At 53.6% G+C, this 16,883-nt stretch overlaps 1 long non-coding RNA gene across 1 annotated transcript; it reads left to right on the forward strand.

The window, feature by feature from the left end:
- Positions 1 to 683: 683 nt before the first annotated feature.
- Positions 684 to 15,395, forward strand: LOC143384804 (uncharacterized). Its single transcript, XR_013089425.2, has 2 exons — positions 684 to 959; positions 14,254 to 15,395. It is a non-coding gene; the product is annotated as an uncharacterized LOC143384804 (long non-coding RNA).
- Positions 15,396 to 16,883: the final 1,488 nt, after the last annotated feature.

The raw sequence follows: 16,883 nt of genomic DNA on the forward strand, positions 1-16,883 counted from the left end.
TGGAAGAGGTGGGGGCCCGCCTGGCTTGATGCTGCTCCTGCCTCTGTTCGTACATGGGGGTTGGGGGTGCTGAAATTGGGGGAAGGGCTAAAAGCGCCTGCTGGTACCGTCAGTGGGTGTTCCCGAAAGAAGGGGGCAGACCTGGGGGCGGGTCTGAATCTTAAGTGGATGCGTCCCCATTTCGGGCACCCCCGCGACCCCTGCTCAGTCATCCCTCCAGTGCGTTGGGAGGAATCTTGCACCCCCCCCCCACCGCCCAGGAGGGAAGCCTAGCCTCGGCTCCCTCTCCCAGCATTGGGGACATTGGAAGTGGGGAGTCTCCCTTTTCCTCTGTCCCCCCAATTTGGAGAACCCCAGGCTCTGCCCCCACGGGTCGAGGCTGACGTCGCCGCCGCATTTCTAGGAATGCCCCTATCCGCAGACTATATTTGGCGAGGGTTTCTAGGAAGGCCCCCCGTCCCCGCCCCCACCTCCCCCGCCCCCCGGGCGGCGCGGGCTTCCAGGCTCTCGCCCTCTCCGGGCCGGGGAGGAGCCGCCCCGCCGCCTGGGCCGCCGCCGCCGCCTCCCCAGAGCGGCCAACCCGGCCGGCCCAGCCCCCGCCCCGGGCCGACCATAGGGCGCTGGGGGGGCGGGGAGCAGGGGCGGGGGCCGGCGGGGCGGGGGCGCGGCTTTGTGGCGGCCGCGGACCGCGGAGGCCCGGTGCAGCCCCGTCGGCTCCGCGCTCTCTGCAGAAAAGGATTCTCTGCGCCCCCTGCCCATCACTTGGATCTTGTCTGGGGAGGGGCGGCTTTTCCCTGGAAGTGCCCCCTGCCCCGCCGCGGCGAGGGATACGAGACTGGGCTCCGATCGCGGCGGAGGCTGCGGGGCCCGCGGGGCGCACCCCGCCCCGCGCACGCCTGCCCCGAGCCCTGGCAGGCGCAGCCCCGGGGGCTCCCCGCACCCGGGAGGAGGCGGCGGCGGTGAGTCTTCCCGGTTTCTCCCGCGTGGCACCCTTCCCCGAGCCCCGGCACGGGTCGCGGCAGGGTGCGGGGTGGACGCCTGGCGGGTGGGGGGAGGTGGGAACCGGAGCAGGAAGGTGGCGGCGGGGGTAGCGCGCGGCTCTCCCGGGACCCGGCGCGAGACGCTGGTCTGGGCTGCGATCGCGGTCGCTGCCACCACCCCCGGCGGCGGGGCCGGGCTCCCCCACCCCAGCCCTGTCCCCAGAGGGGCATGTTAGGCCAGGAGGTGGGACGCGGGCGAGGCAGCCCCCCACCCCCCCAATAATGCCGGGGCTTGGAAATGAGCGAGGCGGTAGAAAGCCAGCACCCCGCCCCCACCCCGGAAAGCCCGTTCGGGAAACTGACTCGCTGCGTGACCCCGATATCAATGCGGTGCCGAGAGCAGGCCGCCCGCCCGCCGCGCCCCACTCCACGTGCGCCCGGGGCCGGACTGGCACGGGCGGCGGGGGCCGCGCGCGCCTCGGGGGACCGGCCCCGGGGACTCCGGAATGCCGGGAGGACAGTCCCCAGAGAGTTACCATCTTACCCCCCAAGAGAATAAAGTTAGGCGCCCCCTCCCTGTGGGAGCAGGCGGCCATAGCACGTTGGCCTCAGCCTCTCTGGACAGGAGGAAAATAAAGAACTCGGTTCCGGGGTGCCGACCGGGGTGTCTGGGCCCGAGGCGACGCCAAGTTAGAATTTAAAAGAAAAAAGTTAGAGAAAAAAAAGAAAAGGCATTTTGATTTGGGAGGGGGGGAGGCGTTTCTGGTTTCTCCTGCCTCCAGTCCCCACCGAGGGGAGCGTTGGAATGTGCCGCTCGGATCCTCTGAGGACACATCCATATTTATAATTTATTTTTAGGAGAAGTTGTGAAAAAGGGAGGGGGTTAAGTAGGGGGAAAGGTGTGCTCGGAGGGTGGCCTTTCCGGAACCTGAAGGCTAATTGAGCTATTGAGGTGGAAATGATTTCTCCCCGTCTGGACGAGCAGCAAATTTGACTTTAATGAGTGACAATTAAGGGCATAAATATCTAAACTTTATTTAGCTGGGGGTGGGGGGGTGGGGCTCAAGCAGCACCTCAGACACTGGATTTATGCGTTGCTAAGGGGACTTTGGGGGAGCCCCTGGTATTTGGGGGACGCTTTCAGGCCTGAGTGTTTGGCTGTCCCCCGGGGGGTAAAGGACACTCCTTGGAGTGGACAGATACGCCCCTCCCTCCCACAGCGACTCCCTGGTTTTCCTGAGGGGGCAGCCAGCCATGATTCCTTTAATTATCCAGGATTCTCCCAAATCCTGCCTGTCGGGCAGCCTGCCCCGCGCGGTGAGCTGTGAAGGGGACTCACTTCGGGAGGAAGGTTCCGAGGCGGTGGGCCCAGAATCGGGGTTTTGAGGGCGAGATGTGTTTATGTTTTATCCAACTGGCCCACAAAGTCCCGCTTTTGGGGTCATGCTCTGCAGCGAGCGGTTCAGGCCCCGGCTGCCACTGGAGGGTGGGGGCCGAGAGCGACACCCCCGGGGCTGCGCGCCTGGAGCGGCTGGAGAGCAGGAGGCTCGTCACTCTCCCAAAAGTAAAAGGCCGGTGGGCGGGGGCAAATGCTGATCTGCAAGTGTCTTCTCGGTTTGCTGAGCCCGCTGTGATTTCCAGGGCCTCTCCTTCCCCGGGAGGCCAAAGAGATACCAGAAGGTGGAAAGCACAAGGTCTCCCCGTCAACCCATGGCTGGCTGAGATGTTGTAGTGGACAGGACCCGCGGGAGATGAGCGACACGTGGGCTGGCTGTATGCAAGTCTGAAACCCCCCCCCAATAAAATACCCTGAGCTCATAAATGGCAATGACATTAGATTTCAAGGGAGCAGGCTGCTTCTGGCTTCCACCTGGAATCGCAATTTTCCTTGCAATTCTTTGCTGACTCTTTGTTGAAGGCATTTTATAAAGTGTGTATCATGTGTTCAGGGGGGAGTCTCTAAGGCAAGGCTAGTGGGGAGTACGATTGCCCCCCTCCACCCCAGGACTTGAACATTATGAAGTTGTAGCGCTTCTCACGAATCTGATCTCCACTTGCAACCTATATAGGCATCCCTGAAGCCTAAATTATTTTTAATGAAGTGCTCACAGCAGGGAATAGAAAATGGAGCTGTCCCCGAACAACTTTTGAACAGTAGATTCCCCGGGTGGAAGATGTGGTGATTTGATGGACGTGGCACATGGACACACAGGGGAGGTTTGTGCTGTCCTAGCAAAAAGTCCTTCACTTGCAGAGTTCTTTCTCTTTATTATGGGACACGATGAAACAGCACAATTTTCAGGAGTCCACAATTCCGGCGTGGCTCGTCCATGGGAAATGGTCACATTGTGAATTGTGTTTGTGCTTTGCTGAATCGCCACCCCGAGCTGACTGTCAAATCCTATTTGCTTTGCTAAATAAGGATATCTCACCAAATTAGCCTTTAATGATACGTCTACAAATAGGGTGTTTTACGTGAATTAAGGAGGCCGGAACACTGAACGTTGCGCCAAGATACTGAGCTATAATTGAGGCGATGAAGCCGAATGTTAAAATTACTGAATTGTTAAGTGTGGAAAATCAGACGGAATTTAGTGCTAAATGTGAAACGATTTCTGCTTTAATGGTGAGCGTTCCCAAAGCACAGGCATTGCCTAAATCCAGCCCTCTGAAACCGTGCATGTAATTATGAATACATTTAGCAAACTTTCCCCCCTCCCCCTCTGAGTTTTCAAACAGGAAAAGGAGTATAGAGAAGAGATCATAAATTAATATTTTGCAAGGAGGACTCCTCATTAATTCAGCAAAGGACCCTCCCTGATTTTTATATTTTTACTGCCACCCTTCCCCAATAATAATTTTAAAAATATCCAACATGCAACTGTTGAATACCCTAAGTACATTTGAACTTTTCTCCTTTTGCCTCTGTGTGTGTGAAATTTCATTAAGTAGTTGCTATTTCCCCACCCCCAAAGAAGTGCTGAGATAAAGAACAAAAATAGCAACTTTGAATTTAGTTCTTAGCAATACACAAGGCATACAGGAAAAATATTTTGATAGAAGGGGAATAAAAAAGTATGGTTGGGGGTAAAATAGAGACTAGGCTGTAATAAAAAAAAAAATGATACTTCCTTCAAAATAAAGCATGCATTGATGGCACAAACCAACTCTAACATTTAGAAATTCTGAGCTGATCAACTTAGAGCTTCCGAGGTGGGTAGATCACCCGCCCTTAATTTGAACTGTGGCTTAAAATACAGTTATTTTAGGCCTGGGGATAAAAATTAGTTTAGTGAAAAGTTGAGACAAACTCTGTACTTGGAGTCACTTGCCAGAAAATGTGTGTATGCCCAAACAAAACATGGTTGATCAGAGTTCGTTTATGCTGGAATTTTCTGTCTTGCCCACCAAACAAGAGGAAAATGTAAAATTCTTTTTGCTTGTTCGATTTGGAATGAGGTGAAAATAAATTACAAGCAACAACACGGATACCCATGGCGTGATGTAAATAGCTTCAGGCTTTCCAGGGAGAGAGTGGAGCTTCCGGGGAGTTGACTTTGGGGTCCCCCTCTCTCACCCCCCTGCCAGACCCAGCCCCCCCTCCCCCGCTCAGGGTCTCTTTTCAAAGCAGTCCGTCTTCAGATGCTGCCTTCTCAATATCCCCAGTCGTATGGGATGCAGAAAATATTTACAATCAAACAAAGGTTCTGATTTTATATCCTCTTTCTTATATCTTGAGTTTTTGGAACCACAAAGTAAACTGTTGCCCTCGGCGAGTGGCCCCGACTGGGTGCACCACTGCGTGAGGGACTCCCTGGAAGATGCCAAGGTGTCACCGAAGGCCATTTTTAAAATGCTTTGGAAGATGGGAGCCATGGCGTGTTTAGGCTTTTCTGGAGGACTTGGCCTAGGCAGGGAGAAGAGTGAGTGGCCAGTGCGAGCCTGGTCAGCAGCTCAGCGGGCTGTGGAAGTTTCCTCAGATGCATGCAGCGAGCTGGGCTCGATGCTAGACTCCTACAGGAGCTCAGTGCTAGGGCCTGTTGGCATCTGTGCCCAAGACAGCCTGGACCGCTGCCAGCCCAGGCCCAGACATGGCCTAAAAGCCCAAAAAGAGCCCAAAGGCCCACACACATCCCAGACAGGTGCCTAAAGCTCCCTCCTCCTAGGACCAAGATGAACCTCCGGTTCAGCCATGAGGTGGGCTGCTTGGCTCCCCAGGGCAGCCTCCCCAGACTGCAGTAACCTGGTGATCTGGCGGTCAGCAGGCAGAACCCCACTTTGCTCATTGCGGATTTCCAAATGCTCAGAAACAGATGGGGTCACCCCAGAGGCTGGGAGCAGATCCACTCTGAGCACACAGGGCTTCCCCTGCGGACTGGGCCCTTGCAGCCTCTGTCTAGGGCTGCGATCCTTCTCTCTGGGGTGGGCAGCGTGGCGCAGCTCCCTGGAGCACATCTAAGTGGCCGTGCAGTTGTTGGCTATCTTTCTTCAGCCCCAGGAGCCTCCCACCCACCCTGGGAGCTGGGCCGGCTCCTGTCATCAGACTGGCAGGCAGATCCAGGCCAGCAGGGGCAGGACTTGAGCCTGGAAATGCAGAGACGGCCCTGGAGGGCCCTGGGAGGACCCGGAAGGAGGGCCAGATGGACAGAGAAGGGGCTCACATCTGAGCCACCTTGGGGGGCGGCTGAGGGCCAGGCCAGAGTGGGCCTTCTGGGCTAAAATCTACAGGGAAAAGGTTTGCAGCCCGCCGTGCCTTGGCATTGAACGTGCCCGCTCCGGGAAGTTGGGCTCAGCCCTGAGTCAGCCAAAGCCCTGGGACTCCCATTTGGCCCCGGTAACTGGACTCCAGGCCACCAAAAGGCCTCGTGGGTTCCTGATTGTATCTTAAGATGGCATTAAAAGGTCCTCACCAGGCGCTTGTGGGACGTGCCATATTTAGTCTCAGGTTCACCCAGAGAATATTTTAGGTGCTGCCTGAAAGGGGAGATCTGGGCCGGGCTGCGGGCCGTCACATGGCAGGGATAGGATCACTCCCTCTCAGGCCTGGCCCAGATGCCTGGAGTCTCTGCCAGAGCTTCAGGGCCACGCGGCGGGTGCCAGGGAGCCAGCGAGCACCCCGGGAATGTGCTGGCATGGCTTTTCACCCCGTTTTCCTTCTGACGGCGATAAGGCCACATCCATTCACCAGAGCTGACAGAGGCTGTTTGAGCCCCTCTCTTCCCTGAGATGGCCCAGTGCGATATGCCAGCTCCAACAGCCTCCTTTTCTCCTTTTCTCGGGTGTCAGCTGCTGGGAGGGGTTAACCCTTTCAGGGCCCTCGGGCGCTGGCTGACTTCAGGGACACTTCTCTGCAAAGACCTCTGAGATCATTTGTCCCCCAAATCCCTAAATCCTCAGAACTCAGTGGCCAGCACAAGAGGAGCACCGCGACCTTGGCAGTGACTTTGCCCTGTCCGCGATAACCATCAGGCTTCCCTACCCGAGCCGCCTGGCCTTGGAACTAGCTGCTCACCTTCCAGATAGTTTCACCTGGGTCCCCAAGCTGAGCGCCTTCCCACGGTGCAGAGGGGGCATCTTGATGGATGTGGTTGTTGGCGTGGATCATCAGGGAGGGTTTGGCATCTGGGGGCAACCTTGCAGATGGCCCCAGTTTAGGGAATAATCCGTGTGACCGTTTCCAGAACCTGCTGTGGGGGGTCCTCAGGATATGGAAGGGGGTGCCTCTGTACTGAAGCTGCGTCGTGGAGTAGCGTGTTAGCCCACGATTGCCACCCTGACACGCTTCCTTCCCCCGCACTCCCCGGAAGCGCCCACTGTAGAAGCTCACTCTAACCTTGTCCGTTTTCTCCTTTTTAGTCTTGGCTCTTGGTGCTCTAAGAACCAGCGTTTCCTGCCGGCTGGTTGGTTACCGCAGGGAAAATGAGGGACTTTTGGGGGCAGATGTGTTTCCATTCCACTATCATAATGCCCCTAAAAATCCTTATTGCTCTTGCAGTATTCCTCGGGGTCCCTGGGCCTGGAAGATGTGCCGATCTGAGTTCCTCCAGCAGCTCACAGAGACAGAGGTGTTCCCCAGACTCTGCCATGGCTCCTCGGGCTCCCTGGGAGCTCTGCCCTCACTGGGCTCCGACTGGTACCACGAGACACAGAAAGACGCCATGCACACACACACTGGTGGCTAAACACGCTTTTTTACCCTCCAGGGGCACAGCCTGAGATGGGGCCTGGGAAAAAAGGTGCCGAGGCTCAGAGTCCTCCTCTGCTGGGGGCGGGGGGGAGGGGGTAGGGGTGGGGGGGAGCGCAGGGGAGAAATGAAAACAAGCGTTACCTGTTTGACGAGGCTGGTCTTCCAGCTGGGCCTCCGGGATCTTCACCTTGGCAGGGGGCCCCTGGCAGTCCTGCCCTCCTGCCAGCTCCCTAAGACAGGGCGCTTTCCCACTCGCTGCCTCAGTTTCCCCATCCGCCAAGTTGGGGGAGGGCACACCTCTGCTCTATCCTCCAAAAGTTTCTGGACGCAGCCAGTGTTATATCATGAGCTCAGGTGACACACAAGCTCTGAAGGTTTGAGAATTTTGAAAATGGGGAAGTTAATGCATAAAACCTGGTTAGGATGAATATTAACGTTTACTAACACACGGAGTCGACTCAGACGGGAGGGGGAGACAGCCTAGCAGTGAGCACAGGTTTATGGAAGCAGCCACACCTGCATTCCAGCCCAAGCTCTGTGATTGTCTTACTGTGTCACCCCAGGGAAGTGACTCAACCTCTCTGGGCCTCTAGTTCTTCATGCATGAAACCCACAGCTTGGATCACAAGTTTCTCAAGTCTCTTGAGCATACCCAATGATTTTGAGTGGTAACTGGGTCAAGGTGTTATTTTTTTTTTTTAATTTTTTGTAATTATAGATGGTCAGCATGCCTTTATTTTATTTGCTTATTTTTATGCGGTGCTAAGGATGGAACCCCGTGTCTCACACAGGGTGAGCCAGCAGCGTGCCAACGAGCTACAGCCTCAGCCCCTAAAGATGTTATTCTAATAGGTATTTCTTTGTACAGCTAATTTCTATTTATGGCAATCAGCTAGGTTTCCAGTTAGGGTAGGAGCATAGGATTTTTTCACATCAATTTATGTAAATAAAAAAGAGTGGGTTTCTCAAAAGAAAAATAAGAAGCGAATATAATACAGGTAGGGCAGAAGTCCAGATGGGAGTTTGTAGAGTCTCACATCCACTTTTTAAGGAATTGTTCTCTCTCCTGGGGATTCCCTGCACTTTGTAGGTGGTGGGGGAGGGGGAGGGGAGGGGGAGGGGGAGGCCCCGGCTGTGGGGTGGACCCTCCCGTCCCTGCTCACCAGCACTAGAGGCCCCTCTTCGCCCCACACCCACCCATAGCTCTGGATGTGTCCATCCTGGGGTCATGTGACCCAGCACCCTGCTTCCTGCCCTGGGCACCTCTCTGCACCCGGGTGTCCTCAGGGGGAAGTGAGGAGAGGAGGCCTCTGGCCAGCCCAAGGGGGACCAACCAGTTAAGGAGACTCACACAGAAGCAGGGGGCCTTGCGGTGGGTGGGGGTGCCACGGCACCCTTGGCCACAGGGACGCTCGCCAGCAGGCCGGACAGTGCAGGGCCACCAACCCCCCCCAGGACCCTGGTTTTGCGGGGAAGCAGCCGGGGGGCACTGAGTCCAGCCAGCAGGGCCACTGCGGTTTCACTTTCTGCTGCGTCATGGGGTGGGGGGTGGCAGAGGGGCCCAGCTGGCCAGCTGGGGCCGGTACAGAGGCCCATGGACAGCTGCTGGCCCAGCTGCTGGCACACACCCCCTGCCCCTGCCTTGCAGCCTCAGGGTGGGGGCTGGGCCATCGCAGCCCCTTCTCTGCCTTTCTGCCCACATCCTGGAGAGGGCCCAGGTTGAGAAAAGCCAGGACCAGGCAGGTGGTCCCTTGAGCGGGTGGGGACTCCCCCAAACCTGTCTTTAGGCCAGGCAGGCTTGAAACGTGAGGACTGTGGCTGTCGGTTCTGAGTCGGATCCTTGGCTGCTGCCTCCTGCCCGGGGCAGATCTGTTAAAGGGCCTGCTGCTGGGTGCGGGCACTGGGCCAGGTGCTGGAGGTGGGGCAGGGGTGTGACATAGCCCCTGCCCTCGCAGGGCTCTCCCTGAAACCGGGGGAGGTGGCACGAGAGCAGGCCAAGTAATGGACAGTCCCGTGTCACGGGGAAGATGCCACTCCGTGTCAGGCGTGTGTGCACCTCGGTAAGGTGTCAGCTCCAGGGACGCAGGGCCAGTCAAGAACGTAGCCCCCGGGAGCCAGTTGTCCCATGTCTGAATCTGAGCGTTGCTGCTGACCAGCTGTGTGGCCTCTGGTGAGGGACATGTCTCTGTGCCTCGGTTTCTCTGTCTAGAATAATGGAGCACCCAGAGGGCCACAGCGAGGAGGGAATGAACCCACATCTCCATAAAGAACTGAGAAGGCACCTGCAGCGACCCTCGGGCTGGGTCTTAGCTGTCCCCTGATAATCAAGGTGGACTATTATAAAATGAACTGTGGTCACCACAGAAGCCTGTTTCCCAAGCTGTCGGTATGTCACCCAGCGGGGTCCGTCCACAGCGTCTGCAGTACGGTTGGAATCCCCAGGAGAACTGAAGGCCTGTTACAGATTGTGCTGCCCATTTGCTCCTTGCTCCCATGAGAAGGCAGGCCGCGTGGCCGCGGAGGGTGGAGCCCGCGTCTCCCTCCTGGCTCTGTCTCTGGGTCCTAGCATGTAATAGGTGCTCAGTTAAGAGCTGTGAGCCAAAGCCGGTGAAGTGGAGGCTACTCCCAAACCACCCTCCTTCATCGACGCCTTCTTGGAAAGCAGGTTGCTGTGGCCGTCTCAGTTCTGGCCACCCTCGCTGGCTCCTAGAGAGCCCTGGGAGTGCCGAGGCTCCCGTCTGTTAAGGTCTTCCCTGCCCGGGGCCTGTCCAGCACCTTGCAGTGGGTGGCTGTCCCACAGGTGCTGGTGGGAGCTTGAAGGCAACACAAGTACTTACAGGGACACAGGCCAGAGTCCCAGGCTCTCATCACTGGGGAAGAGGCTGGGTGCCCAGCAGACGATCCTCAGGTCTTCATTCTGAGCAGGTTCAAGACCCAGCTGGAGGTCAGGGGTCAGTTTCCTGGACTGTCGGTCAAATGAGAGGGTTTAAGGTAAGGATCCTTTTTCCTCTGAAAATAAAACTCAGCCACACTCTCAAAACTCCAAAGCATAAATATTACCGAGAAGCAAAGAACCATCTCAAAAATCTTTCGGATAGTTATAATAATCACAAACGTTCTCACAGGCGTGATCCGTCACTTCAGATGACAACTTATGAAGTCAGTGTCACCCTTCGTTCTCTAAATAACGCCGTCACCATCAACGTGAGTGGCGTGCTTTGCATGCACCAAGCACTTTACGTGTGTGAAGTCATTTTAGTTGAACGGGGGTGGGAGGTACTAACACTGGCCCCTGCTTGGAGAGATGACCAGACTTGTCCAGGTCCACACCTGGCATGGACAGGCCGGGGCTCCAGTCCAAATCTTCCACCTCAAGGTCCATGACATCTTCTGTAAGTGGCCATCTAGTAACTGTTGGAGGCTTTGCAGACTGCCGCAGCCGCTCAACTCCGCCACAGTAACTCAAGCAGGGCCACAGACAGTTCAGAAATGAATGGCTGTGGCCCAGTGTTCCAATAAAACTTTATTTATATCAACAAGGAGTGGGCCGGAGGTGGCCAACACTGACAGCCTGCCTCTCAGTAAGACCAATGTGACTTGGCCCCCGCAATGTTCTCTCCTCACCTGTGAGGTGACTCAGAGTCACATTTCTGAGCAGATGGCCACTGTCTCTGGAGAGACTGAGTTGACTCTAGCTCCCTTGGGGAAATTCTAAGCTCTCAGAAGTCACACCTATTAGGACTTACTAGTGACCCACTGCTCTCCTAGAACACCCTGGGGGACTTCCTCCAGTTCCCGCAGTCATTTTTAAAGAGAGAAGTGAGGGTCGTAGTTTAGAATGATATCACAGAGGGCACTTTGACTGTGGAAAGCCCTTCTTTGAATTGACAATGAAGATAGAGAAAGAAAAATGTTTTCAAGTACAGAAAGGTCTCCAGGCAGGGAAGTCAAGGGCACGTGCTTGCCGGCAGAAGGAGGGTTCCGGGGCTGGAGGCCACAGCCAAAGGATGACCAGCAGGAGAGTCAGGGAACAGGGCGTCCCTTGTTGATTGTTTTATTGAGATATAATTCCCGCAACATCCATTCACGTTTTAGGTGTGCAGTTCGATGGCTTTGGGCCATGCTTAATCACGCAAGCACTATCACAGTGAATTTTAGAACGTTATCATCTCCTCACAAAGAAATCTGTGCGCTATAGCAGTCCACCCCCATCCCCCACATCCCCCAGCACCCTTGACCCTGGGCAATCACTAATCTACTTTCATTTCTATAGATTTGCCTTTTCTGGACATTTCATATAAGTGGAATCATATAATATGTGCTCCTTTGGGTCAGGCTCTCTTCTCATGGCATGACGGTCTCAAAAGTTCAGCCATGTTGTAGCACATATCAGACCTTCATTCTTTTTTGTGGCTGAATAATATTCTGTTGTATGGACATACCATAGCTTGTCTATCCATTTGTCGATTGGTAGACATCAAGGTTGTTTCCACGTTGGGTGATTATAAATAATATAACTCTGGACATTTGTATGTGTTTTGTGTGAGCACGATCTTCATTTCTCTGGGGCATGGAGCTAGGGAGCGGACTTGCTAGGTCATAGGGCAACCCTGTGTTTGACATGTTGAGGAACTTTGGGACCAGGTCTTTTCAACTGTATTATGGAAATTTCCCACCATATCTAAAAGTAGAGAAAATGTTGTCCAAACCATCAGGTTCCCATTGTCCGGGGTGGGCAGTGGTCATCCTTTTGCCTGGAGCGGGTCACTTGTGGATGGAACAAGAATCACGCTGAATGAGGCAGGACCAGGTATGTATGTAATTTGGGGAAACCCAGGGCGAAATGAACATGCAGAGTTCTGGTTCAAACATTCAGAAGTTCAAGGTGGCCGTAGCGGAGCGTTAAGCCAGGCACGACCCTGTGACTGCATGGGTTCCACGTCCACCAAGCCAGCCCTGCCCCAGGCCAGGCACAGGTGCCCGAGCAGCTTCTGATTCAGCAGATGCAGGAATTCAGGTCCTGGTGCCTGGGAGACACAAACACCTCTCACCTCTAATCCCAGGAAAGCTTCCCAGGACTGCTGGGTCCCCTAGGGCATGTGGCACAAAATTTAAGGCCATTTCATTTGAATCTCCCAAAGATGACCCCGGATGACATGTGGGTTCTAAGCACTTAAAAAAAAAAGAACCATTTGTCTTAAGCCCTCCCTCCTAAGAGCTCACAGTTGTTTCATTTGGCCACACCACTTTGTCCTGGATTCTGAGTGTCCTCTGAGACCCCAGCGGATGACAGGGCTGCAGTATGAAGAATAGAGACCCGCTGAGCAGCAGGCGGTCCACAGGGGACCAGGGATGCCCAACAGAAGCAGGTGGCCATGATAGATGCCGGCAGCCCATCATCTGGCCAGCCCGAGACAGAGCCCGTTATCCTCCTCGGAGGACAGCCTCCACCAAGGCAGTGAGCCTCACCCCCTGTGCCCACCTGGACCTCAGCCCCAGGATTCACAATGTCCTCCACTCCGACACCCAGAGATTCAGAGCCCCCAAGTGTTGGGATGACCCCCCAGGGTGCCTCACACCAGCGGCCTTGGCGGGAAGGGGTGTCCGGCTCACCTGGGAAGGAGGGAGGGAGACGGAACTCGATGAGGCGAGAAGAGGAAGCCTCGCAGCTCCTCCGGTCCCTGCAGGGTCTCACCCACCTGTTGAGCTCCTCATGGCCTCCTGTGCCCGGTGGACCCTTGAGCCCTTTCGTCATCTATGAGCCAGACACGGTCCCTGCCCGTCCCCCCAATCCACTCTCCTGACAGGTGTGTAATAAGAAGAAGTGTCATTGAATTACACTGCTCCGACTCAGAGTGTAGAAGTGATTTTTTTAGGCACCATTTTATGTTTTTTAATTATCCCCAAATTTAAAAGTTACACCGCCCTGTGGTTAAGGAAAATAGTACAAAAGAGAATAACGTAGGAAACAAATAAAAATGTGTGATTTTTCTCTCCAACCTCACTGAGAAGTAGCCACTGTGAACAGTTTGTACAATCTCCATGCATTTTGTAAGCGTGGTCAGATGCGTGCCATTTTTTTTTTTTTTTGCTCATAATGTGAAGAAGATCCAGCAGGGTGCAGTGGGCTCATGCCTCAGCTGGGAAGGCTGAGGCAGGAGGATCAAAAGTTAGAGGCCAGCCTCAGCAGCTTAGCAAGACCTTAAGCAACTCAGGGAGAACTTATCTCAAAATAAAACCATTTTAAAAAGAGCTGGGGGTGTGGCTTAGTGGTTAAGGACCCCTGGGTTTAATTCCTGGTACCAAAAAAAAAGAAAAAGAAAAAAAGATCAAGGGCATTTCAAAAAAAATCTGCAGACCACACAGCACTCGGCCCCACCTCATCCTTCTAACCCCACCACACTTGACCTGTCCCCTACTGGCCAATATTTGTGTTTGCTCCAGGATTTTCCTTTACCCACATAGGATAAATTCCTAGAAGTGCAATTTCTCACTCACAAAATATGTGCGTTTGAAATCTACACTATTGCCCAGTGCCTTTTAAAAACACAGTAGCATTCTTGAGCCCCTGAACAAGTCACGTGGGGGGACCTGTTTCTGACACCCTTTCTTACCCCAGCAAGGATGCCGTGTGGCCGGAAGCCAAAAATTCCCAAAAAGGTAAGTGAACTTTCTACTGTGGGCTGAGGTTGGGGGCGGACGTGGCCTCCGAGGTTGACCGTGTAGCTTTCCTAGGAGAAGAGCCATTCAGAGCGTTCGGTAGTTTGGGGTTTTATAAACAAAGACAGGGTTTGGGGAGGTGAGCCAGAACTGTGCAGCAAGAAGCACTGCGAGAGCCAGTATTTATTTCTCCAGCACGGTTAGAAGTTAAATATGGTCAAAACATATTCTTCTTTTTAATTTACACAAACAAATATGTTCCCAGGCTGACACCTCCGATGCCAAGTTTCTAGGGGAAACGAAATTCTGCTGTGAGATTATAAACCACTAGGGAGAGAGGGATGGGAATGGAAAAGCCACGGCGCGTTGGCTGTCCAGGCCCAGAACCCTGCCGGCCGCTGAGAGGTGTCTCTGTCTCGGTTGCAGATGGACCTGCCAGAAATCCCAGCCGATGAACGGTGCGCGGCGTGTCAAGGCCAGAGGGTGGAAGAGACTCCAGTTCTGATAAAAGAAGACCTGCTTGGCTTGGCATCCGCTCTCCTGCCAATCAGGAGGCTGCAACGCTGTTTCCAGAGCCGGCTGATGAATCAGGGGGGAGAGAGGCACAAGGACACCGTGAGTGGCCTTTCAGGGCTTGGGCTGATGTAAACCCCAAACAACTTGAACCGGTGCCAAGGGAGGGGATTAAAGCAACATGTTATTTGGAGTGATTGCTTAATGTATTGAGCTGCGGCGAGGGCTGCAATGAAACAGAGCCCTTGTAACCGATCACCTCCTGCTGCAATCGGACTTCTGCAACTCAGGGCTGTTTTCCAAGAGTTTTTCTGGAACAGCTTGGGATCTTTAGCCTCTGTGGCGGGGTGCTTCTGAGCTCTCATTTATCCAGGCATGCTTTATTTTTTTTTTTAAGAGTGGCAGGCTGATGTTAATAAAGAAAATAAGCAGTGTTTTATGGACTGCCTCGTGTGCACCAGGCACTTTATATACATTATCTCTAATCCCCACAATTTTCCGGTGAAATAACCCTTCATTATTCCCCGAGTTACCGTAGGAAGCCGGGGGATGGGAGGTAATTTTCGAGAGCGACCTGGTTCAAGACAGTAGCTGCTAGCCACTGGCATAAATTAGATATTTTAAAATATATTTAAAAATTCACTGGTTGGGGGGTACTAGCAACAAGTTCAAATGCCTGGTAGTCCTCTGTGGTCAGTGGCCACCACGCCGAACAGTGCATATTTAGATCATTTGGGTGATTGTAGAAACTTCTATTGCTCAGCTGGTCCAGGGATCTCATAGCCTGAAATAGGCAGCCTCAGAATTCAAACTGAAGCTAATGGGCTTCCACCGCAGAACTGGTCTACTGTCCACTTTGCTGAGAGGCAAGGACTACCACAGTGCCCTTCAGCCCAGCTGCACGTTAGAATTACCTGGACTTCATTTAAAAATATATATCTTGGGGGGCTGGGGTTGTGGCTCAGCGGGTAGAACTCTTGCCTAGCATGTGTGAGGCACTGGGTTCGATCCTCAGCACTACATAAAAATAAATAAATAAAATAAATTATAAAATATTATGTCCATCTACAACTAAAAAATTTTTTTAAATATATATATATATATATATTTTATTTTAGGGTTCCAGCCCCGGAGATTCTGTCCTGTGATTTATGGGGACAGGGACAGGCATCGGAAGGTTTTATAATTCCACATGAGACTCCAGTGTGCAGCCAGGATGGAAACCGGCTGGATGGGAGGATCCGCACTCAGGATGTTGGAAGGGACTGCGTGGTCTCTTGGGGACCAGGAAGTGGGCTTCTCCCAGAGCAGCCTCGTGGGAGAACCAAGGCTCACGCCCATGGGAGACTTAAGGGCTTCCTCACATGCTCCCAGCTTGATGCGAGACACAGTGGGGGGCTTTGCTTTTGCTGGCTCCCTCCACGGAGAAGTGAGACAGAGCGACTCATTTTGTGTGCAGTGAGCACCCTGTCACCTGGGGTTATGGTCTCTAAACACCACTGTCCATTAGAATTCAGGGCTCCATGGAGAAGCGGCCAGTTCCCAGGTCAGCGGCAAGAGATCTTGCAGGGGAACTGGGAACATCTTGTCATTGGGAAGCAAGACAGGTGTCGGCGACTACTGAGGTCAAATCCACGAGGATGCAGGAGACCTCACGAAGAGGCTTGACCGTAAAGGTCAGCTTGAACATCAACAAAAAGTAGTCACCGCACAGTGGTGCTGGGGGCTGACGTCATGGAGAAAGCTAACCAGAGCTCGGGCCCTGAATGAATGGAATCCAAAATAGCGACTAGGAAATAGCCAGAGAGAAATCAAACATGGGTCTAAGTGAGCTTCCAGCTCTACCAACTTATAAGAAGCACAGGACAGAGAAGACCCTTCAGGAGGAGCACCAAGCAAGATCCAGACCCCCAGAAGCTCCACAGAACCCTGTTGCTTCAACAGATAAATTACAAGGGAAGACATGGAAAGGGAAAGAACCTAAAGATTAAGAGAGACGAAGGACACACACCAGCCAATGGGGACAGTTTCCATGAAGACTTTGTTTCTCAATATCCTCCAAATCTATGAGCTCCATTTGGATCCCGATTGGACCCAACTATAAAGAAAACATCAACGAGACAACTAGAGAAATTGGAATCCTGATCAGATATTTGCTGATATTAAAAACTTCACTGTCGCGGGGGCGCCGTGGCGCATGCCTGTCATCCCAGCAGCTCGGGAGGCCGAGGCAGGAGGATCATGAGTTCAAAGCCAGCCTCAGCAACTTAGCTAAGTCCCTGAGCAACTTAGCCAGACCCTGTCTCAAAATAAAATATAAAAAGGGCTGGGGATGTGGCTATGTGGCGGCTCAGGGATTAAGTGCCCCTGGGTTCAATCCCCAGTACCAAAAAAAAAAAAAAAATCACTGTTGGACTGGGGACGTCGGTCAGTAAAAAGTTACTGTTTATAGGAGTGGAGGAGGTAAAAAGAAATTTTTTCTTGGGAGTCATATACAGAAATATTTGCAAAAGAAATAACCCATGTCAGGAATTTGTTTCAAA

The sequence above is a fragment of the Callospermophilus lateralis genome, chromosome 19, assembly GCF_048772815.1.
Source record: "Callospermophilus lateralis isolate mCalLat2 chromosome 19, mCalLat2.hap1, whole genome shotgun sequence".
Taxonomy (NCBI): Eukaryota; Metazoa; Chordata; class Mammalia; order Rodentia; family Sciuridae; genus Callospermophilus; species Callospermophilus lateralis.